This window comes from Hemicordylus capensis, chromosome 1 (assembly GCF_027244095.1).
Source record: "Hemicordylus capensis ecotype Gifberg chromosome 1, rHemCap1.1.pri, whole genome shotgun sequence".
NCBI lineage: Eukaryota > Metazoa > Chordata > Lepidosauria > Squamata > Cordylidae > Hemicordylus > Hemicordylus capensis.
Window position 1 is genome coordinate 169,882,241 of NC_069657.1, and position 20,743 is coordinate 169,902,983.

A 20,743-nucleotide genomic window follows, 5' to 3' on the forward strand; every position below is an offset into this window, starting at 1 on the left:
CACAATGCACATCTCTCCAGGCTTGCTAAATTTAATGGATTTCAATACCTTAACAGTATTTATAGTTGTGCTACTATTTACAAGCATTGCAACAAAAACAATTTCAAAGTAAAGCTTTGAATATCTTTTAAACCCCATTTTGTGTACCTTACTCTTTGTGGGGTTTTTTTTTAATCCTGATCAAATATTTTAGTTCAATTACTTTTGGCAAATAGAGAGAGAGAGAAAACTTTATACAAAGCATGCAATTCACATGGGGTAAGAGAGAGAGAAAACTTTATACAAAGCATGCAATTCACATGGGGTAAGAGAGAGAGAAAACTTTATACAAAGCATGCAATTCACATGGGGTATGAGTTTTGTTGATTAAATATTGCTAAAACATACTAAGTCAGATATTCAGATTAGGGTATCTGAGAATCTTCCAATACAAATCTTTCAGCAGAACTGCCATTCATTCCAGAGCTAGGCAACGTTGGCTCTGCAGTTGCTGTTGAATGACAACTACCATTATTTGTGGCTGGGGGTGGTGGGAGTTGTCATTCAACTGCATCTGGAGAACCAAGGTTTCTTAAGAACATTATTTCTGACCCCCAAATATATTTCTAATGCCACTCTGAGATTGGATTCGGGTGTTATCTCAATAGAAGCCAGAGCTTGTTATCTAATACTAATAAACTGGGCAATAATCAATTTATTGCCCTCTGGCCTCTTTCCTTGTTATTATTGGATAGGCACTGCTCAAGCTGGTGGGAGAACTGTGTCAGGAAACTGTACCTATGGTCTTCCACCTGAGGCAATCCTCTCCATGGGTTTGGTCAGGGCTAAAGAACTTATTAAACAAAGGATCTGGGATAATGAGTTTCAGAAAGACCTGTTGAGGACATCTAGGTCATTCTACCTGCTCAGTGGGATGAGAACTCGCCCAGCAGAAAATCTATTCCTCCTTACTTTCCCTAAACATAGATGGGCCTTCTCGAGGGCCCGTATGAATGCCCTCCCCTCTGAACTTTTGGCTTGTAGATATAGTAGAATTCCAAGTAAGCAGAGATATTGCCCCTGTGGCTCTAGTGAGATTGAGCTGGTTGTGCATGTGCTCCGGTGTGTCTTTTATATAGATAGATGAAGGTTAATTGACACTCACATAATCTGCCAGGTCGATCGGATGAATTCTACATCAAATATTTGCTAATAGATGTGAATTCGTCTATCAAACACACAGTTGTGAAATTATGTTGTTCTGCAATACAAGTTCGTCACACTCTGCTCACTAATGGTTAGATCCCATGTACAGTTATGTTATTAATATGGCTGTGTTTAAAATTTTATGTTTTAGATGTTGTGATATTGGTCAAAGACTGTAATAAAGACAATGAACCAAGGTTACCTATCCCTGCTAACGTGTAATTAGTGTGCCTCTTTTGCTAGAGACTGCGGTCGAGCTATTCCAAGAGCTGTCAGTGAAGGCCTTTGAATATCACAGGTCTCTTTACTGAGCCATCATAGATACTGGGAAACTTAAGTAGTGGAAGCATATTGGTAGGTAGCTTGTAGTTATGGGTTTGTAAGGAAACTTTAAATATTGACACACTCTGTAATGCCTGGATGGTTGAGGTGTTGGGATGAGGGTGTAGAAATGGAATAACATTTGATTATGCTGTCCACAGATTTTAATCAAAAACATAAGGGGTGGAGAAGAGTGAGAAATGTTCAAATAGCCAAATACAGTGATAAGTGATATATGGTGCCCTGTTTTTGCATTTAAACAAGGACACTTGTAATTCTGCATTTACATTCCATGGATCTTACCTAGGATATTTTTGCAGTGATGTTGACACCTTGGATGAGTTCAGATGTCATGTCAAGATTAACTATAGTTAATCCACACGGTTTTGAGTTTCCAGATGTTCAACAGGGCAGGCATGGTTTAGAGCTGCTTGCCTGCTTTTGATTCCCATCTGCTCAGCTTCATAGCACTACTCCCATCTCCATGGTACAGCAGTCTCGTGAGGTTGAGCAGCTCCTATTTCCGTGGGGCAGCAGAACTCTTGAGGTGGAGCAATGACCCTAACTGTGTTTTATTAATGGTGAACTATTGATGCCACTAAACACTATTGCTAAGTGGGCACCAAACAATGATGCTAGTCAGTAAGGGATGAAAACCTGGTCTATAATTTGAGAATGGCACTCTGTTTTGTTTCCTTTCCCACTGGGCTTTAATTTTTCTTAGGTCAAATGTGGGTTGGTGGGAGACGTTAAATGCTTGGTGGGGGCAAAAAGAAAAAAAAACGGCAGTTGTATTATTCCAAGCAATTGGCCAGTATGGTTTTGGCTGTGCTGGAATGATACTCTTCCTGTCCGTGGTTGTGTCTGGCACCATGTGAGTTGAAGTCCAGATAGAGCAGGACATGAGCTACATCACTGTCTGCTTTTAGCAGCCTTCCCATATGACATTTAATTTTAAAATGGAGCTAAATGTAATGGCTGGCAATGAGGAACTCTTCAGATCTGTTTAGAGAAATACAAGCAGCAAACAACTGCCTAAATGTAATTCAGGACCTTGAGGGGTGGTTTTGTTTGTGTTTCTGTTTTTAAGAAGGGACAGAGAGAGTCATTTGACTTCATTATGATGAAGCTGGTAAGCAATTTCTGCAGGCTTTTCTTATTTGTAGTTCTGATTATTAATGTTTGGCTGTTAGACTCCTGTGATGTGTTCATTCTGCCTGAAATATTTTATAAAGTAGACCTAATTGGTAGAATGAGCACTGAAAGGTATAGTTGAGTTTGAAGTTTGTTTTGCTTTTTTGCTTTGCAGCATATGAAAGGATAAGCAAAGCTGAAAAATATCTAGATGGTTTGTTGTTGGTGAATTCAAAGGAGTGATCTGACTTGCCTTGTCTGTCTCCTTACAACTGCACCAAGTCCTTCCTTTGAGGAAAGTGAAATAGAGAAAGTACCATTGATGATGAGGTACAGATGGGAAATCACTGTGTGTGTGTCGCTTTCTCTTCCACTTGTTCCTCACCTCAGGTCTGTGATGGAGGTGAAGGTGGGCAGGATGTGTCTGCAGCTCTTTGGTGGAGCACGTGCTCTGCAGGCAGGCAGTCCCAGGTTCAATCCCAGGCATCTTCAGGTAGGGGTGGGAAACAGCTGTCTGAAACCCTGGAGGACCGTTGCCCGTCAGTGTAGACATGCCAACTTAGATGGACTGACTTGATATAAGGCAGTTTCTTATGTCACCTCAGCCAGACATAATGTTTTGGCTAGGATGGTGCGGATGATGCCTGCCACTTGTCTTGAGGCAGACCTCCTAGCTCCTTCCTATGTGTTAATATGTAGATTCACTGTTGGAATCTTGCTTGGGGGAATCTTTGGGATGTTTTCAATTCAGTTGTTTGATATAACTGAATGGATAGGAGAGAGCCATACGGTATGCATACTTACTTATGTGCAGAAGGTTCCAAGTTCCTTCCCTGGCTTCTCCAAGATAGGGCTGAGAGATATTCCTGCCTGCAATCTTGGAGAAGCCGCTGCTAATTTGTGTAGACAATTCTGAGCTAGATAGACCAATGGTCTGACTTGGTATATGACAGCTTCCTATGTTCCTATATGCACCTATGATTTTTGCCTTCAGATCTGAGGAAATTTTCCAATAGTTATATGTCCTCTTATTTCAAAACTTGTGAATTAAGAAAATTGTGGTGGGTGGAAAGTGAACTCTTGCTTAGCACATGTTGGTCTCCTAAAATGAGACTAAGCTGCTTTCATATTTGATGCTGCAATATTCGTATGTGTACTTCCTTTGCCACTATGTGCATCTGCCTAGAACTGGTGCCTGCAGTTGGATTCCTAATTACAGTACTGTGCCTTCTGTGGTTTTATTTAGATGTATTAAGCTTATGTTCAAATGAAATATGCATTAAAGGCTCTGGTAGGAGTTTGTTTAGAAGTGTGTACTTTACGTTGATACTTTTCACATATTGTGGGCTCTTAAAAGGACAGTTCTATTCAGCAAAGTCACATGCCGTTATGGGAGTTCTACCCTGCTTTTAGGTAAGATGTCTTGATGTTAAAAACTTGTCTCCTGCTAACTGAGCAAAGAGGCATGTGAACTTGGGATTTTTTGGCAATCGCTAACATACCAAACTGACATTTAGAAGAGCTCCATAATCTAACATCTAAAGTCAGCTTGTCAATCTCGGTTTGGTGTGTTGCTCAGCAGAGATTTCAGAAAAATCCTAAGTTCACATAACACGCTCTGTGGGAGTGCTTGCACCACCAGGATCACCGGTTTTCATTTACCTGACATTAGACTGATCATGAGAAAAAGCCCTAAGGGTTGCGGATGAAGGACCTACACAAGACCATAATATGGATAAAGGCAGAAGAGAATTGATGTGAACAGTACATACCAAACAAAGGATACAATATATTATCTATAGCAGCTCTATATGGGCATATATGAACTGATCTTCAGCCTTTCTATCCATGAAGATAGATGTACAATAAACAGCTGTGAGTTCCTCAGCTACTTTTCAAGCCCAGTTTTGCTGTGGAACTGATGGACAGGCTTGAGCACTGGTTGATGTGTGTTCAATTTCACCTGCTATTATCTCCTCCACTGATTGGGGAAAGTTAAGTGCTCTGCAGCTGGGTGCTTAAGTCAGGAGGTGACAAGGCCATTTCCGTCTCAGGCACCCAACTGCAGAGTGCTTTGATAACTCACCCCAGCCAGTGAAGGAGGAAGTGGTTTCAGGTAGGCAAATGGGATGAGCTAAGGCAGATGAACTTACCAGCAAATTAAGTTCTGCTTCAAGTCATCAGTCAGTTCTGTGGCATAGCTGGCAACAACGTGCTGTGAGTCCTCTTGTTGTTTTTATGTCTCTCTTTACTTTCTCTGTTGCCTGGACTAGAATATCAAAACTTAGATTCAAGTTTTAATCCAGCCAAAACCCTTCATGAGCATCTAACACCACTATAGATGACCTCAGTACTAATTTTAGACATATTAAAAACATGCCTAAAACTTTATAGCTGCCAGTTCCTTGCTTTACAAATCAAGATCTCCATGACAGTCTACCATGTGTGTTTGACACAAGTATTCCTTATTTTCGAAGCAGCTATTGCAAATAGAGCAACATTGTGTTACATACAAATCACTCCCTTTTAATAGATCCAGGCTCTTGTTCTGTACTCATGAATGCAATTTGTGATTTTAAAATAAAGCTTCCACTACATCTTGCCATCCAGAATGCTTGTGAGCAGCTCTTGCCATCCAGTGCACATGAAAGTGGCTCTTATCCCGCTAAGGGTAACTAGCATGCACCCTTTTGAGTTCTTAACATTTCTGCTCTAGGAACACGTCAAGTGTCTTGTGCCCAGAACATAAAATAATGTTGTGGGCCAGAAATCTGTGTTACTCCAGTTCTGTGCTAATTCATAATGGTCCTATACAGACATAACACTCAAATGTGGTTATCTTCTTAATCATGGTCATATCTAACTACCTAAACCAGGGCTTTGCAACTTTGGCCCTCCTACAGATGCTGGACTGCAACTCCCATCATACCTGACTATTGGCCACTGTGGATGGGGATGTGGGAAGTTGTGCAGTCCCTGACCTAAGCCATGTTTAAGGAACCAAATCAAGATCTAAAACGGTAGTTTCAAGTAGCGTTTGTCACGGTTCAGAAATGCAGCTTCACCAAGCAACTCATGATCATCCGCACAATCCTATGCATATGTACTTGAGGTAAGTCCTACTGATTGCTGTGGGACTTGTTCCTTAGTGTGCCTAGGGTTGCAGCCTAAGGCAGTTGGATATCTCTCTGTTTGCAAGGTGATATCATCACTTGGTACCTTTCTTTAATAAATAAAAAGTATTTAAGGCAAGGCTTGACCAATCCCAGGATCCAGGGAGCCATGGTGCTTAGACTAGGATATTCAGAAGCAGAGTTATTTGATAAGATCTTTATTTTTTCTAAGCAAAGGAGATAAAGGGGAGCCCCCCACCTGTCTATCACTAAGCCTGGTAATTTTGGCAAATGTTCATTGTTTGGCTCCTAAACGCTTGGGATCAAGACGTTTGATCAAAATTTATCAAGGCCTTATTTAAGGCTCGATTATTTAGTATTCAGTTCTGACAAGATCTTATTAAAGTTGACGCCACACAATTTTTATGAATCTTCCTACAAGAGTCTCAAATTATTTGTCATTGGGATCTATACAGCCAGCTCTTGTGCACATTTGTTTCAAACTAAATCTTAATGAGTTCATAGTTGCATAGTACTGTCCCCTTATTTAGCTTGTGATCTGTGTTATTTTTTCAGATCAGAATCCAGAGACTTGCGTGTGTGTGTGTGTGTGTGTGTGGTGGTGGTGGTGGTGGTGGTGGGGCATTCTGCTAATTTGTTGTTCTAAGTGATATGTGTTGCTAACTAAGCAGCAGTGGCTTTAACGGCAGCCAGTTATATTGCACAGAAAATTTTCTAAAGTATTTTCTCCAGTACTATATTTATTGATTAAGTCATTCATTCAAATTGGTTCATTTTTACAATTTGTAGACCACCCCAAACTTCTGTCTCGGGCCAGTTCACAACAACCTAAAACAGATTAGAAATGAAAAAATTAAAACAATATAAAACCAGTCAAATTAAAAAGCTTGGGTGAAAAATTAAGTCTTGAAAGACTTTTTAAAAGTTGTCAGAGATGGGGAGGATCTTATTTCAGCAGGGAGCACATTCCAGAGCCTTGGGGCAGCAACATAGAACCAGACAAGCTGGTGGCAACTGCAGATGAACCTCTCCAGATGATCTCAATGAGCGTGGGGTTCATGGCGAAGAAGACGTTCCCTTAAATATCCAGGGCCTAAGCTGTTTAGGATTTTATAGGTTGTAACCAACACCTTGTATTTTGCTCAGAAACATCCTGGGAGCCAGTGTAGCTCTTTTAGTATAGAAGTAATATGGTCTCTCCCAGATGACCCCCGAGACCAACCTGGCTGCTGCATTCTGTATCAATTGTAGTTTCCAGACTACGTACAGACAGCCCCATATAGAGCACATTTTAGTAGTCAAGTCTGGACGTTACCAGCATATGTACCATTTTTCTGAGGTCGTTTATTTCAAGAAACGGAGGCAGCTGGTGTATCGGCCTAGGCTGTTGGAGCTGTTGAAAAGCACCTCTCACTACCACTTTAACCTGGGACACCAGGGAAAGGTTTGGATCCAGAAGCACTGCTAGACTTCGTAACTGTTCCTTCTGGGGAAGTGTGACCATATCCAGAACTGGCAGATCAAAATTGTCTCCTGAGCTCTGATCCCGCACAATAAATATCTCCATTTTATCTGAATTCAGTCTTGGTTTGTTATTCATCATCCAGCCCAACACTGCCTACAGCCAGGCATTTAGGAAGGTTTTGTCTTCTCCTGATGATGACATGGAGAAATGAATTTGGGTATCATCAGCATACTGATCACCCTGCACCAAATGTCCTGATGATCTCTCCCAGTGGTTTCATGTAGGTGTTAAAAATGTAGGTGACAGGATGGAGCCCTGGAAAACACCATATAAAAGTTCAGATTTTGAAGAGCAACTGTCTCAAAGGGACAGCATCTGGAATCTGTGTGAGAGGTAGGAGGGGAACCACTGCAAAGCAGTGCCCCATCCCAAGCCCCCTCAGATGCTTCAGAAGGATACTATGGTTGATCATATCAAAAGCTGCTGAGAGATCCCAAAGAGCTAACAGAGTCACGCTCCCTCTGTCAATTTCCTGATGGAGATTATCCATCAGACCGACCAAGGCAGTTTCCACCCTCCAGACCCAGTTTGAAATTGGTCTATATGTTTTGAGAATATGTATGTGAAAAACACCACCATATTGACTTGAATAAACATAACCTAAACCATCGAATCAGGGTTGATTTGATTTAAATCATAATTTAAATTGCTTCACAGAAGGACTTGATTTTAATTATTTAAATCACTAGTCAGGAAGATTCTACTTAATTATTGCTTTCTAGTATAAGTACATTATTGTTGTCTGAGGTATCCATAATACATATTTAGGGGTAGATGTAAGCTTCATTTTTAGAAGGTAGGTACATACTATAATAGGTGAACACATCTCATAATAGGAATGTGCACGGACCGATTCGGAGGCCATTCTATTGGCCTCCGAATTGGTCCGGACATGGGGTGAGGGGGTTCCATTAAGGGCGGGAGGGGGGGGCTTTACTTACCCCTCACGCGCTTTCCACCTTTTGAACTGTAATTACTGAAGAAATCCGGACGGCAGGATTCCTCGCCGCCCGCTTCAATTCAAGACTATGGCACCTACCTTTTAAAGAAATCGGGCGGCAGGATACTTCCCTGCCGCCCCCTTGAAGCCCCCTGCTGCTGCTGCCCCCTTTCGCCCCCTTAAATCTTGCCTGGACCCGACCGCGCTCTCTACAAACGGGCGGGCGGCAGCGGGATGTACTCCCGCTCGCCCACCACCTTCCCTGCCGTCTGCAAATGTGTTTAGGGAGCCTTCTGCGCACGCACGCGCAGAAGGCTTCCCGAAGACTTTTGCAGGACGCCAGACAAGGAGAAGGGGGTGGGCGGGCAAGAGTATACATCGTTATATTTCAAGCCCTGAACAGTTCAGGAGCTGGGTATCTAAAGGACAGCCATTTCCCATATGTACTGTGCTCTGGATGTGTTTGCTATAGTAGGTCTAGTGCACATCTACCAGTAGCAAGGCCTTTGGAATAGTGGCACTGATACATAGAATATCCTTCCCTTAGAGGCTCTTGTGGCCTCCATTGTTTTTGGTAGTCACCATGGCTTTTTAGTTGTGCTTTTGGTGGGTGATTTTGTAATTAAACTGTTTCTCCACTGGTATTTTGATTTGTGTCCGTGTGTATGTGTGCACATGCACAAACCCATTGTTTTTGTTTGCTTGTATTGTCTTTTCCCCTTTTGTTTTATTGGCTTCATTTAAAACTTTGTGCGTAGCCTTGGGCAGCCTTTTGGCAGGAAGGGTGGAATATAAATAGCTTTAAATAGAACGGATTCATACTCAGTGATGTGGATTTTGGGGGGATTTTTTCTAATGACCTAAATCTATTGGGATTTGATTTGACACACATTTGGAAAACCTTTTTAAAAAAAGAAATCATGTGCTATATAAATATCTCAAAAGTTTTTCTAGTAGCTCAGGGTATTTGAACTGAAATGCTTTTTCGGCAAGGGGTGGGAATAAAGCACACTAAATGTGGCTTAAGTTCAAACTAATGGAAGGCTTTACTTGAAAATTATTTTTATTGGGATACTTATAAATATGTTGACATGACAGCTCAGTAGTAGCATACCCTTGCCTTACTTTATTTAAACTCTATGAAGGAGAATGAAGACACTGGAGATTCTAAAAGGACTAGTTTTAGTATGGCCATATAGCTGTGCATTCACTTGCATATTCATGGTGCTGGTGGATGTCACCTGAGAAATGTTAATTACAACTTTGAAATGGTTCATTTTGACTGCTATTGTAGCCATTGGTTATGTTACTAATTACTTTTTATGAAACAACGGATTTTCCCGGGGGGGGGGGGTGGGGAATATAGCAGTGGAAAATGTTTGGCCCCACATCACTACATGTACTTTACTGCAGCAGCCACGTTTGTTGCCTTTACAGCAATGTTTCCTGGAGAGGAAATGTTAAGTTTGGAAGGGAGCTGTGTTTCTCCTGTCTTGCAATAGACATGATGAGGTATCACAGCCAGCTAGTGCTCCTTGGCATAGGTACACTGCATGCCTGCCCATGCTCCCTTCCATGCTTGTGGTAGCTGATGTGAGCAAAAAATGTTATGTTTTGTTTAAGCTGCATATAAGTAGTAGTCCATGATCCAAAAAGCTCCCTTGATGTTTTTGTGTTTACACATTAATTCCTGTACCAAAAAACATGGGCACTTTTAAGTGAAGATGCCCATTTCAGCTTCTGTGACATAGAAGCTGTAAACATGTTCTGTAAGCCTGCCTGTTGTGCTTGCGTACAACTTAGCCCCTATGCATCCTTTCCCTTGGTCTTTTGAGCCCCAGTGCTGCAGGCTGGGGGCAATATTGATGCTCAGGACAATATGATAATATTGTCACTATGACAATCAATATGTTGATTGATAGAATTTAAAGTGGTTGTTAACTTAAATGAGTAACTTTGCATTTTTGTATCTGAATAGTTCTGTATCTGATGAGAACTTGGTGGTTTGAGAGAACATTCTAGACGTGATTGTAAATGAGAAAGATTTGGACACTGAAACATTGAAGCTGAGATCACCGAGTCACCCTTGTGTGGACTTACTGGTTTATGCATCATATCACTCTCCACATCATGGACTTTATTATTCCTCTCACACCATACAATTGTTTCATTGATATCATTTCCCACGGTTTTGTCTTGTCTTATTGAATATATATTCCACTATAGATTTATTGGACCAAGTTGTGCTCTCATTATTTGGTCTGTGGATAGTTTGGTGGGGGAACTTCTTGTTTCTTGTTAGTTAGTTCAAAATACCAGGTTGAGGTTTTGTTAAAAAATCATGGCATTTTTAAAACAAGCTATGCAGGAGGAGGTTGGCTATCAGAATTAAGAGTTTAGAAATTGAAACACTGATACTGCATTGACCTGCACCTCCCCCCTCTTTTAAGGGTTGGGCCCAACCTGAAGAGGATACAGGCCGAAAGACCAAGAGAACATTTGGATGCATGGATATTAAGTTGTAAGCGAGCACAATATGTGAGACTGTAGAATTTGTTGACTGCTTAAATAGTCCAGAAGTTAAGGTGGGCACCTTAACTTAAAATTTCCAGGGGATTTTTTTGGTGCATGAGTGAATTTGTAAGCACCTAATTCTTTGCTTAAACCAAGGATTGTTTTTAATTTATTCTAGGATTTCCTTATTTTTTTGAAAATGAAATTAACTCAGTTATTGTGAATGGAATCTAATTTCACTATGCCTCTATAACACTTAGCATCTGTGCTTACTTACTGAAAGTGCTTCACATGTTCTCTCAGGCCAGAACAGGGCCAACATCCAGACTAATGACATGGTGGCAGAGTGCTCAAGGCAGGAGGGGTGATCTTTATCAATTTCTTTGTGCCTGCCTAAAATATGTCCCTAAGGGTAGGAATGTGCACTAACTTGTTCAGTGCTCCCTTCTGGAGTGGAAAAACCCTGTTCAAATGCTAGCATTCAAGCCAGCTCGACGGGCAGCAGGGGGTGCTTTAAAAAAAAACTGGTAAGGTGCTCCTTACCTGTTTTCCCCTGCCGGTGCTCGATTTTTTGAAAGAGCTACACGGGGATGCAGCATTCCTTCCTGCAGCCCCAATTGGTGCCATGTGCATGCTGACACCAATCAGGGCTGCAGGAAGGAACTCTATGGCCCTGCGCATCTCTTTCAGTATTGAGTGCCGGCAGTGGGGAAGCCACGGGGAGGGGGCAAACAGCTAAGGAGCATCTTACCTGCTCCCTTAAAGGCCCCCCCACACCACCCCAGAGAGTGCACGAACAGTTCATAAGGTTACCCCAAACCTTGGGGACATCTTTTTAGGAGGCTTTTCAGGCAGATGTAGGGGAATTGCCAAAAATAGCCTCTGCCTTCCCTTTGCATGACAGAAAACCCCTTTCCACTGGTGCCTCAGTAGTTTGGACATTGGCTAGTATTACTTGCAAAATATAGTAATCATAAATATACCATATCTGGTCTCCTAATGTGTTAAGCTGCATCCTTCTTGTGCACCTTCATTAATTTTTATGATGTTTGTATAGCCTGTGCCTGATCAGTTAGAGGGATATTGAAGTAATATGAGTGAGTGGAATTAATATAATACAGTATTCTCAAATCTTAATATAGAAGTTATATAGAAGCTTTTGACAGAAGTGCTCAGAATTTTTTTCACTCTGCCAATATAAACCTAGACCACTCTCATTGGGACTTTCTAATGAAGATGTGTACGGACTCGGTCTTGACCCAGAACTTTGGCTCCATATCATTTCTGGGAAACCCTTAAAGTGTTCTTGCAGGCACCTGCTCTGCTTTTTTAAAAAATCTTGGAACTTTATGGCTAGAGCGCAGTCTGAGACCAGGCCTGTTCCCTAATACCTGCTTGCCTGCCTCATTATCCTTGATGCTGTGTGAGTTTAGTGGCCCCATCCTGCATGTAGCTCCCACTTCTCATGGAAGAAAGGGGCAGAAATGCATGCCTAAATTCTCAAGTACTTACATAATAGATCTCTTACATCAGGGAGGTGAGAGGCCCACACATAAATCAATCAAATTCCTGCATCTTTGCTGCCCCCCCAGCCCCACTTTAGTATTTGTTTCAGAAAATTTCACACACACTGCACCCCATTTGAAAGGATTGATAAAAATCCCAGATGTTAGGTTGGGTAGTCTTGAGGCACACAGAATTTGTGCTGGTCCCTGGGACTTGGAAATATTTGTCTTGTCCTGCTACTGGCACAGTCTTACAGAAACTACCATAACAATTTGTCCTTCCTCTGGCAGCAAGCCAAGCTAACTCCTGCCAGCATCTGCATATTAACAAAAAGGAGTAGAAGAAGAAACCTCATAGGCACAGGAAACAAGAAGATTAATCTTGGGTCTAATTAAGTTAATGCATTGCAGTACAGCCCAAATGCATTCAAATGTACACTCGGTGAGGCCACAAGAGCAAATTCTAAACCTGAATCTGTTTTAGTAGATACTACTTGGAGAAAATACAAGTTTGACTTGGATAATGTAGTTTTGTGTTCTTACAGACACATATCCAATATACTCATAAGATGTGGACAAATGTTGCAGTGAGCATGTGATTTGTGCTTGGGGGCAAAAAAAGGTCAGATTATTTTTCTCACACCATGTAGGAGATCATTCCGGTTGTATTGCCACACTTGCTCCTATAGACAGGGCTTGTGCAAGATAGAAAGGTCAGCCGCCTATCGCAGTAGAAGCATGACCCTCCCAGTTCTGGTCCTGTCTTGCTCCTAGCAAGAGGGTTATAAGGGAGCTTGTGTTCCGCTACTTCTGGCCCATGACAGTCTTCTTCCTGCTTTTCTTTCTTCCGCTTCAGGAGTAAGCAATCCATATTTTATCTTCTGTTTCCTCTCCTTGGGTCTTCAGGTGCTCCCCCCATCTATATACACGTGTGTGTACACACACACACACACACACACACACACACACAGAGTTGCGCTCTCCTCCTGCTCCCCCCCCCCAATTGATTTATTGACACTTCCTCAACACTTTGACTATCCTTCTCTCTTCAATGGATATCGTTTAGACCAGGGGCTTTTGGGCCGGCTCTTTCTAAATCAGATTGTCCTTGAACATTCCTTTTATATTTCCCCCAATAATCCATTCGTTTTTTTGGCTGCATCTGGTTCACATGCACTTGAATGCAGACAGTTTGGGCATCATTTGTGAGCTGCTGTGTCCATGTCCATTTGGATCACCCTACTTTTCCAATCCAGAAGACACATTTATCTCAAACTGCAAGGATCTTAAGAGAAAAAACAGTCTTCCAAAATGAAGACAGACTGTTAGCATGCTTGCCATATACCTTTCCTTCTCTCCCACATTTGATTTCCTTAGTCTTCTATCACTGGAGATGAAATACAAAAAAACTTTGTAGCTAGGAGCTTGTTGCAAATCTTAGCCATCTTGATACGTGTACATCAATTTTGTGTTTCCTGATATGAAATCAAAGCTGAAGCTTTGAAGCCTATTATTATCTCGGGAAGGTCCTGTCTGTATGCAAAAGATGCATCGCACTTTGCTGTTTGAGAAACACACACACACTGGCTTATGGCAAATGGTAATGTACAAGAGATCAAATTGATGCAGTTTTGAATAAATAGTTAAGAATTGCCTACTAGCCTAACTCCTGTATGTGAATGTAGATAATTCACATTCCAGTCAGTGCCACTTTCCCAGCTACCAGTTACCTCTATGAACTTTAGTTCTGCCAGGGAGGTAAAGAGGTGGTGGAGATTCTAGGACTGTGATCATATCCACGTGCCCACTTGCAGTTCTTTGTACTTTCTAATTCATTTCCTCTTCCCTAAGATACAGATATGAATATGATGGATAATTATACAGTATCCCACTTTTTAACAAAATTTCCCAAAGTGGTTTACATAGATATTAAGTAAGTAAATAAATAAAATGGCTCCTTGTCCCTAAAGGCTCACAATCTAAAAAAGAAATATAAGATGGGCACCACTGGAGGGATGCTGTTCTGGGGATGGATAGGGCCAGTTGCTCTCCCCTGCTAAATAAATATAATCACCATTTCAAAAAGGTGCCTCTTTGCTCAGTTAGCAGGGGATTTTGCTCCGTTAGCAGGGGATGCTGCCACCTAATGATGCAGTGGGGAATGACTTGATTAGCAAGCCAGAGGTTGCCGGTTCGAATCCCTGCTGGTATGTTCCCCAGACTATGGGAAACACCTATATCAGGCAGCACCAATATAGGAAGATGCTGAAAGGCATCATCTCATACTGTGTGGGAGATGGCTATGTTAAACTTCTCCTGTATTCTACCAAAGAAAAACCACAGGGTTCTGTGGTTGCCAGGAGTTGACACAGACTAGATGGCACAACTTTGCTTAGCAGGGGATGCTAACCTGAATGTTACTTCATCAGTCAAAGAGCCAAACCAAAGCTCAAGGAGGAGCAGCTTGCATAAAGGACTAGAACCTGACAACTAAGCCCCAGAGCTACTAAGCTGAGTCCATTGAAGGGCCAGAGAACTCATTGGGTCCCAAAGACCACATTGTCCCATCAGTACTCTTCAGAAAAGCACAATCCTAGTTTTCTTCAAATAATATATTTGGCAAAGCAAAGGGGAAGAGGAACAAGTTTGGTGGAGTGTATAAAAATGGAAACAATTATTTCCTTCCATTTTCTTGGTAGTTAGTGTGTCCTGCACACAATACATCAGGGCATACAATATTTAGCAAGTTATGGGTATCTGTAATTGAGCTAACATTTAGCACCTTCATTCACTCTGGAGAAGAATCCTCTGTAATGACAGTGTCTGTATTCATTGGGAAAAGCATCTGTTGGCTGATACATATATACTACTGCCAAAAGCAGGGCTGACACAACTGCACAAGTAACACTAGTGTTCACTTTGAACAGTGATGTGCTTAGGATGACCATGAAGGATCATGTGATCATGAAGTGTACTTGGTATCCCCAGAGGCACACCTAGGTGCTTTTGGAGACTGGACCTGAAGGCCTTTGGAGGCCCCCCACTCCCAACAAGTTAAGCATCATCACCTAAAGGCCCTGGAGGGCCCCCCTCCCCCTGCACGGGCACAAACAGCAACTGAACTCACAAGAATGTAAGGATATAAAACAGTTATATTTATGCAAAAATGTTTTTAGCAGAAACATTTCAACATGATTCAACTTAACATATTCCCATCATACATGTTTACTTCCCCACTCCCCGCTCTGCTGCTGTGGTCTGGACTGAACAGAGCGTGCTGGTGCTGCCTGACTGAGCCACTTCTTCCCTATACACTGCATGAATTGCAACAAGGGGATTTACTACTGTTTTGAGAAGGACAGGGTGAGTAAAACTTAGGGGCGAAGTCTGGAGGTGGGTGGTGGTCTCTCTAAGGCAAGTGCATGTGTGCATGCTCACACTTTTTTGTGTGTGTCCGCTCCTGTCAACTTTAGATCCCTGTTCCCATTGAATCAGGAAGGTCCCACTCTGAATGCATGTGCACATGGCCGTGATACTGCCACCCACTGAACAAATCTCATTCCACATACAGATGGGGAAGAAATTCGAACACACACTCTGCTCCCCTCTGTCTCCCCCACCAACACCTCTGAAAGGTGGGAAGGTCCCACTCTGAATGCAGGTTCACACACATTGCCATGATACTGCCACCCACTGAACAAAGCTCATTCCTCACACAGATGGGGGGGATTAGAACACACACACATTGCTCCCCTCTGTCTCCCACCCCACCACCACCTTGCCGTGTAAAAGCCAGCCAGCCTTCCCTGCTGGCTGCTGCTTTGAAAAGGGGCTGGGGCACAGGACAGGCTGCTGTGCTGTGTGTTCTGTACCTTCTGTATTTATAAACCAGCAGGGCAGAGGAGAACAATGAGGCTGGCTGGCACCCTCTGTGTGTCTTTTCGATCCCTCATCGTCTCTCTTGTCTGCAGGATCCTCTCCTGCTGCTTCCTTCCCTCCTCGCGTGCTGCTGCCACCAGCAGGCACTGCGAGTCTGCGACTGCTCTCATGTCACGTGGGTGGTCCTCTCACATCAGGGACCTCCTGATTGCCCCAGTCTGAAGAGAGTGCTGGGGACATGCTCACTTCTGTTCTTCCCCACCCCCTCGAAATACAAAGGGGGAGACGTAGTCCACACACACACACAGTATGCTGCTGGGCTGGGGGCTGCTGCTTGCGCCGCCTACCTCCGAGGCCCATGCACATGGCCGGTGCACTGGGCAGCGTGGGGAGCCTGCTCACTCCAGGAAAAGCACATGGCAGCTGCCGCCAGAGCTAGCGGCAAGGCTGACCAAGTGGCATGCAGTGTGCCCGTGCAGTGTTTTTTCTTCTATTGGGCACTGCGTTTTTTCTTCTGTCGGCATACAGAAACATGGTGGTGGCGTGGCTTTGCCATCCCCCACTGGAGGTCCCCATCCTCCAGCAACCAAGTGCCGGCAGGCGGCCCACAGAGACACTGCCGCCTGGTGGCACAGACACTCTTTGAGGCCCCTGCCCCCCGGGCCAGGCGAGGGCAAATGGCGGCCTGCCTGCCATACCACAGGTGCTACTGCGACAAGGCCAGGCAGATGGGAGAGCCATGGAGGAGTAACTGGGGGAATGTCCTGCGGAGGACTGGACCTGGGCCCTGAGGTCTGGGCCTAAGTGTGCCCCTGAGTATCCCTTTCAGAGCCTTGTTGGAGCAGACTGAGAAACACTTCTGATTATGTAGCCACTCAGGGCAGTAAAATGTGATACTTAAATCCCAAAACATGCCTTAGGGGCTCTTTTCTTGTGGTCATGCACTGCTGAATAGGGGAGTCCAGACAGGCTTTTTTGGAATGCATTGTGTCTGATCGTCCTTCCTGAGTAGGAAGATGTATGAATCGCCTGTTGTATGCAAGGCTGATTGTAATGAAAACTAGAGTATGCAGGTGCATCAAAAGAATATCCTGTGCTGGGACTGACTCTCCCAGTAATTTTATCCAACATTCAATGGGCATCTTTTCAAAGTTAGGTCACTGACTCATCCCTATTGTGAGGGAGCCTGCTGCTGCATTTGTCTTATCTGCTTTCCCTTCCTGGCCTAATTGCTTTGTTAGCATCGGATGCTATCTCTCTTGCGAGAGGATGAGGGGAGTTTTAGTGTTCATCCTAAATCCAAAATGATCTCAGATGACAGATAACACGCAATAGCTAGTTCTGGAATTGGCTTAGCCAGGCCCCCACATAGGGAGAGGGGTTTGTGAAGCTAATCCCCTTTGCAATTTGTGTTAGTTGCAGCCCAGATCTAGGGGTGACCAGTCCACGGCCAACTAAGTGACTTGTCCCCATGTGTAACATAAACTGGGAGCTCACATTGCAGTGCAGCTCCTGAGCATAGCAAAAATGCAATCTGCAAGCCTGGAGATGCAGCTGTAAACAGGGAGGCTTCTGAGCGCTGGGCAGAATAAGCTCAGCTAGTAACAAAGTGTACTGCTGCATGTGCATTGAACATAATGTGTATATGCATACGGAGCTGTATGTGTGTACACTGGATCACATTCTGTAAGAGCAATGTCCAATTTTTGAAAGCTATTCTGTGCTGCTGTGGGGCTTTATAAAGCATATCAGAGCTGCAGCGAAGGTAGGCTCTTCTGTACTCTAACTGGCCAAAGAGGTGCCTTCTTAACATGTTGATTCTCTTTATTTAGCAAGGGGAGAGTAACTGGCCCTATCCACCGCAGCACAGTACCCCTTCCAGTGACTGTCGCTGACGTCTATCTTATGTTTCTTTTTAGATTGTGAGCCCTTTGGGGACAGGGATCCATCTTTATTTATTTATTATTTCTCTATGTAAACAGCTTTGGAAACTTTTGTTGAAAAGTGGTATATAAACATTTGTTGTTGTTGTTCCTACTAAAGGGTGCACAGTCGCCGTTGCGAGACTACTTCTATGGTGAAATAATGGTAAGAGCATCAGAACTACTAATGTGCAGTGCTCAGTAGGAACAGAATAGCCCACCACTGCAGTAGTGCAGATGTCCTCTGGGGAACTCTGCAGCACCACCGATGGCTCTTGAAATGTGATGCAGAATGTGGTCCATGGTGCACAGGTTGCACATGCATTGAACACAATGTGTGGATAGGGCTGCTGTCTCTCAGTAATCCCTATTAGCTCTGAAAGGTAGGCTTGTATTACTAAACTGGCATTACAGTTGAGGGTCTGAGGCCAAGAGAAAGTGGCTTGCCTAAGGCAGGCTAGTGAGCAGGGCTGAGCCCTAATCTCTGTATTACACCAGCTGCCTGTGTGATAGGTGTCTAGACATGGCTTTCACCTGCTTCTCCTCCTCCCCTACCCCATTTTAAAGTTTATATTTCTGAATAGCCCTATTTTTTGACATACCTGAAGTGACCCATCTGCTTCGTAAGAAAATGTATACGATTGCTGGTTTGATTTTTAAAAAGTAAGTGCCAGGACAGACACGTGTATCCTTTGAATGAAAGCTCTCTTCTTGTCCATGATAACTGGTTACTTGGGGTTACTAATGCTGTGTGATGAAAAACACACTCATTTGCAACCTTGACAGACAACCTGCTGTCCTGTAGGAAAGCAGTGCAGAAAAGCAGCTCCAAAGTAAAATGCGTCTCGGATTCCAGTGCTCTTTGCATGTGTTCCAAGAAATGCATGTTCAGAGCTGAGCTTTGGTCCTGATGATTAGCTCTGAGGCAAAAAGAACTAGTTTCACGGTCCTTTGGTTCCTGGCACATGATTTCTCTGGACAGTTTAAACTTGATACATCTATTATGAATTTTCTACAGTATGGAGATAAAGGTAAATTTGTGCTGTCGAGTTGGTGTCGATTCCTGGCGACCACAGAGCCATGTGGTTTCCTTCGGTAGAATGCAGCAGGGGTTTACCATTGCCATCTCCTGGCGATATGGAGGAGAAAGTACTTAAAACATTTAAGGAAAATAAATTTTCCACATCCTGCATATTCTGTAGCTCGGGTAGACAAGAATGTAGAATGCCTAACCACCACTCATAAAACCTTTTCACAGCCCGTTTCATGGGATCATTGTAGCAGCCATTAGCTGATTACTTAGGCTGATTGCTAGACACTTCAGATGGGCTGTGGTATTTTTCAAGGCTCGTGAATTACAGGAGTATAAAATGAATGATGGCATGCCACAAAGGTCGCTGTCTCAGTTAGCGTATCCCAGTAAAGAACATCATCTTAAAATGTTTTTTCCTTTTTGCTCTGGGTCGTTAAGATTAGAGGAGAGAGAAAAACAGTCAGTGCAACAGGGGTGGGAGGAAGGGAAAGAGAGTGGGGGGAAATGAGCAGAACTATATTGGCACCCCTTGCATTTCTACCAGGCCCAAAGTGGTTTCAAGTCTGAACTGTACTCCCCCCCCGTCCCACACCGAGCCTGCTTATGTTTTGTTTAATGTCTTCAGAACACAAGCTGACAAAATCTAGTATGAATGATTGCCTCCTTGCTTTTTAAGCAAGGAGGCAATCTGTCTGTGTGTGTGTGTGTGTGTGTGTGTGTGTGTGTGTGTGTGTGTGTGTGTGTAAGCCATCAAAATACAAAATGTGTTATCTTTTCTGACATAGTTCAGAATGCATTTAATATATATACCAGATAAGCTAGGAAGCTGTTTATGACTGTACATGATTTTAATAATATACTTTTAAAAGGTAGAATAGCATTATTGTTGGAACATAGATGCATTTTTGTGATGTTTTCTCTGTTATTTTGAGGGTAATTAGCAGAAGGATCTTTGTCGTCAAGTGTTTGTTTATATTAACTCTAAAGTGGAGATGGTGACCAAAAATTCCTGCAGCATACCATTTCATAGTATGCTCACAGTTTCACAAGACAGCTTGCTGCTGAATTGCTAATGAAGTGCTCAATATAGCTCCTGATGCATTTCAGTTTTTCCTCTGTGGAGACTGGTTAAGGTGTTGCTGACATCACAACATACAGCTGTTGATTTTCTATTATGGCTGAGGCTTCAGTAAGTGCCTTAACTGACTGCTTCAGCAGTTACCTGCCAAATGCCTGAATAATCAACAGAGCATCTATTTATGAACTAGGCTCTTGTTCAAAAGGGCCCTCTGGAATCTTAGAATACAGATATTATGGAGACAATACCTTCAGCAACTTTTCACAATGAAGCTAAATGTCAGCATGATGCAGGTATGTTAATTTCTTAAACATCTGATTCGTTGTATAGACAGCTCACATCTATTTAGAGAATTGGTTGTTATCTTGACAAATTTCTTAATATTATGACTAACTTAAATCTTGCTGGGAAACGTTGGATATGAGTGTGCATGGTTTCTTTATGCCTATGCGTACGGACTCTGTTCTTTGGAAGCTTGTGAATATTTGGCTAGAATGTGTGTTAAAATTTATTCTTCCCTACTCCTAGAAAAAGGCATAGAATATGACCTTTAGAAAGCTATTCAGTTGAATT

General features: G+C 42.9%; 1 protein-coding gene across 8 annotated transcripts in view; it reads left to right on the top strand.

Annotated features, from left to right (window-relative positions):
- The window catches only part of R3HDM1 (R3H domain containing 1), a 128,426-nt gene that overhangs the window by 3,203 nt on the left and 104,480 nt on the right, over nucleotides 1-20,743 (top strand). The window contains exon 1 of one of the 8 annotated variants that reach the window (XM_053274136.1): nucleotides 20,165-20,463. The exons of the other annotated variants lie outside the window; for them this stretch is intronic. The gene's annotated coding sequence lies outside the window, so the exon portion shown is untranslated. Of the gene's footprint in view, nucleotides 1-20,164; nucleotides 20,464-20,743 lie in introns of those variants that run through there. 8 annotated transcript variants of the gene reach the window in all.